The 8,294-nt window shown below is 40.6% G+C and overlaps 1 protein-coding gene across 2 annotated transcripts in view; it reads left to right on the top strand.

Annotated features, from left to right (window-relative positions):
• The first annotated feature begins 7,042 nt into the window (after positions 1 to 7,042).
• The window catches only part of C1RL (complement C1r subcomponent like), a 14,420-nt gene continuing 13,168 nt past the window's right edge, over positions 7,043 to 8,294 (top strand). The window contains exon 1 of one of the 2 annotated variants that reach the window (XM_027843332.1): positions 7,043 to 7,129. The gene's annotated coding sequence lies outside the window, so the exon portion shown is untranslated. The other variant, XM_027843333.1, reaches the window with a different exon arrangement.

The following is an 8,294-nucleotide window of genomic DNA, read 5'->3' as shown; positions in this document are numbered from 1 at the left end:
TGGAGTCAGGAGGACCTGAGTTCAAATCCAGCTTCAGACACTTGGCACTTAGTAGCTGTGTGACCCTGGGCAAGTCACTTAACCCCAATTACCTTGCAAAAAAAGAAAAGTAAAAGACACCCTAACCTCTCAGGGATACCCCTAGGACACTCTGGGAATCTGTAGCCAGCCTCAGGTCAGAAGAATTGCTACATGTCAGGGAATAGGTTTATCTCTTTACAGTACAGTCCCTCTTCTCTCACCAGAAGGCTGCTAGTCAAGAAAGAGTCAAACCAAGCAAAAAGGGCAGGTTCTGCTTGACTTGAGCTTTTCGAATACACTCCAGTTCTTGCTAGGTATCCAGTCAGTCAAAGAGGGTCTTCTTTGCCACATGGTTAGCAGACTGGAACCATTTGCAGAGAGGAACAGAACAAACATTTATATAGTGCCTACTATGTGTCAGGCATTGTGCTAAGCATTTTTATTTTTTTTACAAATATTATCCCACTTGATCTGATTTGATTTGTAGAATCAAATTTACATATTCACCAAAATCCATATGGGGATTGTATCAACTGGGCACTCCATGTATATGCATAGGAATTGGGGTCATTGGTCAGTTCCATATTATACTTAGTAAAAAATTTTGTTGTTGTTGTTGAATCATGTCCAACTCTTCACGACCCCATTTAGGTTTTATTTTTTTTGCCAAAGATACTGGAGTGGTTTGCCTTTTCCTTCTCCAGCTCATTTTACATATAAGAAAACTGAGGCAAATGGAATTAAGTGAATTGCCCAGGGTCACACAGTAAGTGTCTGAGGCCAAATTTGAACTCAGGAAGATGAATCTTCCTGAATTCAGGCCTAACACTATATTTACTGCATCACCTAGCTGCCCACTTATGAAAATGTATGTATGCTTATCTATTATAGAACACACTATTAATTAATTAATTTGCATTCCTCAAAATGAGGAAGGATATTGCTTGTAGTTACAAAATTCTTAGAAGCAAAATCATACCATTATATAAATTATACAATTATACAAAAGAAAGTGACATAGAACTACAGAAACCAAACATTATAAAAAGCCTTGCAGAAGTCTTGGCCTGCTACCACATGTTTATAGGTGGTGAGAAAGGAGCCGGTAGATAAGGAGAGGTTGAAAACAAGACAAAGAAAAGGAATGATTGAGAAGTCAAGCTCCCAGAGGAGACACGCAGGGATGCCATCAAGAACCTCATCATTATAATAGGGGACACGTTATCTCAGGTTTTCTGGGAGGATGCCACTATCCAAGAAAGCAAGAAAAATCTGGACATGAAACCGGGCTCTGTAATACAGTGTTATGTGTTGCAGGCTCATTCATAAGTATCTATTAAACCATGTATTTTCTTCATCTATAGAAGATGAGCTAAATTAGCATGATATCATAGGAAGTGGACTTCTGAGGCAGGTACCAAATGGCCACAGCAGACAAGACACCTTGTCGGGAGGAGACAGAACAGAAATGCCACTCCCCACCAACAGCCATTCTAATGGGCCAGGTACTGGAAGAGCACCCAGAAATGCCTGTCATAAAGAAGGCATTCCTTGGTACTTGTATGATGCAGCTAATACCTTTCCCCACACCCTCCTATTTACTGGGTTCAGGTCTTCTCTGCTGCAAAGGCAATTTTGCCCAAAGGCGACAGGGTTGAACCCAGTCTTAGATCTGTGACTCTGATGTATGTTGCCTGGGAATCTGATGGGTATCCCCAGGAAGGAGTAAGGTGCCCACCCTAGGTTCACATTCCACTTTCTGCAAGCCTATAGAAAAGCAGGCTGTGACCCTATTAATTAAATTAACCAGCGAGAGAGTGTGGTATATAGTTTGGACGGCAGGTGGCACTGTATTCAAACCACCAGACGAATGGTTTTGTCAGAGGAGAGCCAGTACACCTGCCCAGGCTTCCATAGTGGACTTTCCCAACTGCTCGTCAGCTTTCACTCTGCCTACAGACTCTTAGATATTTCCCAGCCTCATATCATGTTCTTGCTCCAACTTAATATTGTTCTAGCTCAGGGGTAGGGAAATGAAATTATGTGAAATCTCAAATTCACTCCATTTCCCATCCCCACTTGTCTAGGAAGTTTTTAGGAAGTTAGCCAACCTCATTCATAAGATTTAGACAATTGACCTTTCAGGGTCCATAGGGCTTATAAAAACATAGTAAAGTAAAAACTGTAAGGGAATTATCAATCCCAATCATATCCCCCAAACCTCTGAAATGGTAGGTTTGGGGGAAAAGAAAATAAGTGAAGAAAATACACATTTGGAACTTTCTAGGATAGGGTCTGCAAACAAATGGAGAAAATGGAAACCCCATCATGGGGCAAATAAAGCCCAGGAGTTAGAATTGGTCTCCTGGTCCAATCCCACCAGCTATTGCACATTAGTAGTTGTTAGTCCAGACCATCCCAGCTCTGTCCTTGTCTTTGTTTGGTCTATTTCTCAGTTGCTACACATTGATCCCATCTCCATCCCAGGGTCTCTACCTTGGCCATTGCTTTTCTCAAGTCTCCATCCCAGACCTGCCTTCATTGGTCAGTGTTGACTCGGCAATAAGTAGCCAGTGGTGCCCACCTATACCACCTGTCCTGTCCTGTGTCTTGTGTTGGAACCCTCTCCTCTGGGAAAAAAAAAAAGTAGAAAGGCCAAGATGACCCCAAGCAAGATCTCACCCTACTTTCTCATTTTCTCATCAGCTTTATTCCTGTACCAAATCTACTCTCAGGCAAGTCTACTTTTAAAGTCCAATGAACAGAGTTTCCCTTGCATCAAAAATGCTCTCAGGCCCATTCTAGCTCAATGGAGATAAAATGTGTTGTAGGTGCCACTACAAGACTACAGGCAATACTAGTAGCCCTTTCTCCGCTTTAAAAGCTCCAGGCACCTGTGCAGCTCCAGGCTTTAGCTACCAGGTCACTACCAACAGATATTGTGTGAATAAACCCTACAATTGCTAGCCTTTCTCTAGTGATCTGAATTTTGTGTTTAAAATCTAGTAGAATGAATTCATCCAAACAATTCTTCATTCTCCTTGCTTATGTACCCCCACTCACTCAGACTTCCAGTCTTCCTTCCTTTCTCACTATACTACCAAAGAACTCATCTGGCAGACAGACTGAATGCAAATACTGAAGCAAAACTTAAAGTAAAAATATTTTAGACCTTTGTTTCAGTCTCTGACTTCCTTGAGGTATAATGCCCAGTAGGAAGATTGCTGGGTCAAAAGGCACAAGCAGTTTAGTCATTTTTCCCTGCATAATTCCAAATTTATATATGAGGAACAGTTAAGACCACTAACGATGTGTTTATGTGACTGACTTTCCACAGTCCCTCCAACATTGTCGGCTCCCATTTATTGCGATCTTCATCAATTTGAATGGTATGAGATAAAACTTCAGAGCTTTTTTTTCATTTTCATTTCTCTTACTGGTAGTGATTTGGAGCATATTTCCATGTGACCGTTTACAGTTTATGATTCTTTCAGAAACTCACTCTTTATATTCTTTGCACTTACCCGTTGAAGAGTGGCTCTTGATATTACATATTTGTGTCAATTCCTACATATTTTGAGTGTCAGACTTTTCCTGGTAATAGTTGATGGAAGTATTCTTTTTCCCACTTTACTATTTCTCATCTAATGATATCTTTATTGATTTCGTGCATCCAAAAGCTTTTAAAAACTCAACCAATTCTAGTGAATATTACCTCCAGGATCAAATATAAAACCCTCTCTCTGGCTTTTAAAGCCTTTAATAACTCAACCCCCTTCTTCCTTTCCAGTCTTCTTACATTTTATCACACATTCCACAATCCAACAACATTGTACCTCAAGCACAATTCCATCTCCTTATTTTCCTTTTTACTGGCTGTCCCCCAAGCCTGGAATACTCTCCCTCTGACTTTCCCGGCTTTCTTCAAGACAGTTCAAATCAGCATGCCATCTGGGGGAGGGGGGAAGAGAGGGAGGGAAAGAAAATCTAAAACTCAAAATCTTATGGAAGTGAATGTTGAAAACTAAAAATAAATAAGTTAATTATCAAAAACAAACAAACAAACAAGACAGTTCAAATCAGACCTTTTTCAAGAGGCCTCTTCCAGTTTCTTGTACTTCTGGTGGAGAGATTGTCTAATGCTATGAGCCCATAAGCCTCAGCTGAGTTTCCTTCCCATTTGTGTATGTCTGTGTGTGGGTGGAGAGAGAGACAGACAGACAGACAGACAGACAGACAGACAAACAGAGAGACAACATTGCTGTTTGCTGTTTGCTGTTTATAGGTCATCTCCCCCATTAGACTATAAGCTCTTCAGGGGAAGATTTGCACCTTTCTTTGTATCCCCAGTACTTATGCTACCTGAAACAAACACTTCATAAATGCTTGTTAATGGATTATCTATTTTCTCTTTTCTGATCATCTTTATCNTTACCTGAAACAAAATAAACACTTCATAAATGCTTGTTAATGGATTATCTATTTTCTCTTTTCTGATCATCTTTATCCCTCGTTTAGTTAGGAAATCTTCCCCTACCCATACTTGTGAGAAGTTTCTGATGTAGTTTTCTCCTATTTTTCTTTCATGGTACAGCTTTTTGTATTTAGGTCATGTATATATTTTGAGCCTATTGAACTATATATAAGATGTTGGTGTAAGCCTAATTTTTGGCAAAATGCTAATTTCCCCAACAGTTCTCATCAAAAAGAGAGTCCTTCCCGCAGTAATTTATGTTCTTGAAATTAACAGACACTGGGACTGCTATTTTTGATTGTCCTATTTCTTATTTAGTCTCTTCCTTTGATGTATTCTTCTATTTTTTAACCAGTAACAAATGGGGGTTTGTTTTGTTTTGTTTTTATTGGCTATCACTTTATAATATCGTTTCAGGTTTGGCAACACTTTCTCCCCTTCATGCGTGTATTTTCTCATTGGTTCCCTTGAGATTTTAAACCTTTCATTTTTCCAAGGGAATTTTATTGTTATTTTGTGCAGTTCTACAAAGTATCCTCTCATTAGTATCTGCAATCATCTATTCACAGCAGCCTTCTTTGTGGTAGCAAAGATGAGTGTCCATTAATAATTATGGTATGTGAATATGATCTCCAGATAGCTACCAAAATGTGTAGATACTCTACTGATAAATCCCAGTAGTTCCCTGTTGCCTCCAGGTTAAAATACAAAGTTCTCTGTTTGACATTTAAAGCCCTTTACAACCTGGGCCCCACCTGCCTCTCCTACTTTATTATACATCGCTCCCTTTCCCATACTCTCCACTGGAGCGTCTACAGTCAAGCCAACTTGTCCCTTCTGTTGCTAGGTGGTGACATGGGTAGAGTACTGGGCCTGGAGTCAGAAAGACTGGAGTTCAAATTTGGTCTCAGATACTTACTAGCTGTGTGACCTTAGGCAAGTCACCTAACTTCTGTTTGCCTCAGTTTCCTCAACTGTAAAATGTGGATAATAAAAGCACCTATCTCTACCTCCCAGGGTTGTTGAGAGGATCAGATGGGATAACATGAAGGTGTTCCTCACAACATTCCCCTCCCTATGCCTTCATATGCATTCCGTCCTTACTTCCAACTAAGATCAAACACCACCTTCTACATTAAACCTTATGCATCATCATGTCCTTGAGGGCAGGGATTTCTTTTTTGCTTTTTGTCTTTTATTTTGTGGTTAGAGGAATTTTATCTGCCAGAGTCCTCCCTTCCTCTCCATAGAGGCTGGGCAGGCTTTTTCCAAAACCCTCCACCCCTATGCAGGTGTAAGGGTTGACTGAGTGAATCAATCAAATTATCCCATCCCATTTAAAGTAAGTAACAAGATGTTATGCTCAGATAGCTTTCTTAGGTGAGAAAACATCTATATTATTCACAAAGCATGAACAAGGCCTGGACATCTCCAACATTTCAAAGAAATGTGGGAGAAAGTCTATCAAGGTAGATTGAGGGAGTTGGTCATGCCCCGTGGGGCTTGTATAAAATCAGTAAAGTATTTTGGAATTTGAGATTTGAGTGTCGGGAGGGTCACAGACACATCCAAATTCCTTTTGTAGCTGATTACTACCAAAACATTTTTGGATCTCAAGGTCAGTCAGTCAGTAAGCATTTATCAAGCACCTACTATGGTCCAGGCACTGTGGGGGCTGGAGCTGAGAGAAGAAATTTCTCCCTCTTCTCTCTCCCACCCTTAGGAAAAAAATTCCCTCAAGGTGCCCCTAGAGGGCAGTGAGGAGATATATCTTACCTGGCTCTGGAAGAAGGTCAGAAGTATTCATTACATTTATTGAGATGGAGGTAGAATCCACCTGCTCTCATTTTTCAGACAGATCCCTAAAGGAAAGGAATAATAGTACCATTCATAGAATAGGAGACATAGAAGGAAGCCATAAGAGACAAAAAAAAAAAAAAGCTGAGACTCAGAGGTACAGAGGGAAGGAAACAGCCAGGTTCATGAGTCACTTAAACTTTCCTCTACCTTCTCCCCCAGCATCCTAGCTCAGCTTCAAGTTTTCTAGCAAGAAGATTGACTAAAGGGGAAAAAAAGAAATTTACATGATAATTTTATAATATATTTAAAAGGAATAGCAAGTTGTACAGAATATATCTGCAGTTTCATGGGCAATAATCTTTATTATATTATGTCATGGCAATGCTTGTTTTATCTCATAAATTAAAAATAAAATAAATAAAAATTTAAAAGAGAAGATTGACTTAATCCNTTGCAGTTTCATGGGCAATAATCTTTATTATATTATGTCATGGCAATACTTGCTTTATCTCATAAATTAAAAATAAAATAAATAAAAATTTAAAAGAGAAGATTGACTTAATCCTTAGACTTCTCTACTGACGTATGCTCAACCTGAATAGAAACCTAGAGTCCAAAAAACCTTGCTATTTCCCGTATTCCAACAGCAGGTGTCGCCTTCTGCAGGTAGTTAGAATAAGAACATGATCTAGCACAGAACTCATTTCCAGTAATTCTCCTGCAGTCCTACCCTGGCCCCACCTCCTCTTCCATTGCCAGAGGCGAGCAAATTCACTTGCTCCAGCCTACAGAGCAATCACCGGAAGACTGCCTTGTAGCCTGGATTTACGAGATGTGAGTAAGCTCTCTGTGGGAGCACTGATAGGGGAGGAGAGCTTGAGGCAGCCACATGGAAAAGAAATGGCAAAGACCGGGAGGTAGTTCATCTTCCTAGCGGGCTGTTGGAAGCTCTTGGTGATCTATGGAGCAGAAATCTCTGACGTGAGGAGTCAGGAGGGGGTAGTAGTGACCTTCCCCAGGAACTCCACCTCCCAGCCTGGCTCTTAGCTTTTGGTAGGTGATATCTGTTCCTTTGGGGAGCCTTTTACAATTCTATACAACATGTTTCCCTCCCCTCTGCACCATCCAGAAGTTTCACCTGAAGCTGAGGCCCATCGTCCTAGCTGATGTCCAGGAAAAAGCCTGGTGGACTTGGAGGTTCTGTAGAACTCTCTTTTAGAACCATAGTCTGACTAGTGAGACTTTTACTGCGCCAGAAGGGGCACTGGTAACCTGAGTTCCTTTGCTGGCATTTGCCTTCAAATTTGAGAGCAGAGGAAGTGATACATAGGTTCATAGGATTTAGAACTAGAAATGATATGATAAATCAAGTTAGCCCAACCTTAGAGATTGTTTTACAGAAGAAGAAACTGAGACCCAGTTGGGGAAAATAATTTGCCCAAGATCGTTGATCAATCAGCAAGCATTTTTTAAAATTTTATTATTTTTTCCCAGCAAGCATTTCTTAAGTACTTACTGTATGTCAGCTGCTGTGCTAGGTGCTTAGGTGCTGGGAATACAAAAACAAAAAAGTTCTCAAGGAGTTTTATCATGGGGAGACAACTTTTATATATGTAGGCATATGCAGAATAAATACAAAACAAATATGTATTAGCTAAATGCAAAATACTTAGGGAGGGGGGACATTGCAGGGATCTAGGAAGTGTTCAGGTAGAAAGTGGTGTTTGAGCTGCCTCTTTAAAGAAGTGAGGAATCCTCAGAGGTGAGGGGTGGGGTGGTGTAGAGAGGGCATTCTAGGCATGGGGCTAATGAAAAGGTACAGATATAGGAGATGGAGTGGTGTATGAGAGGAACAGAGAGAAAGCCAGTTTGACTGTANGGAGGTGAGGGGTGGGGTGGTGTAGAGAGGGCATTCTAGGCATGGGGCTAATGAAAAGCTACAGATATAGGAGATGGAGTGGTGTATGAGAGGAACAGAGAGAAAGCCAGTTTGACTGTA

This window comes from Vombatus ursinus, unplaced genomic scaffold (assembly GCF_900497805.2).
Source record: "Vombatus ursinus unplaced genomic scaffold, bare-nosed wombat genome assembly UNPS02014906.1, whole genome shotgun sequence".
NCBI lineage: Eukaryota > Metazoa > Chordata > Mammalia > Diprotodontia > Vombatidae > Vombatus > Vombatus ursinus.
The sequence above is the reverse complement of the archived record's forward strand: the minus strand, read 5'-3'. Positions and strand labels throughout refer to the sequence as shown.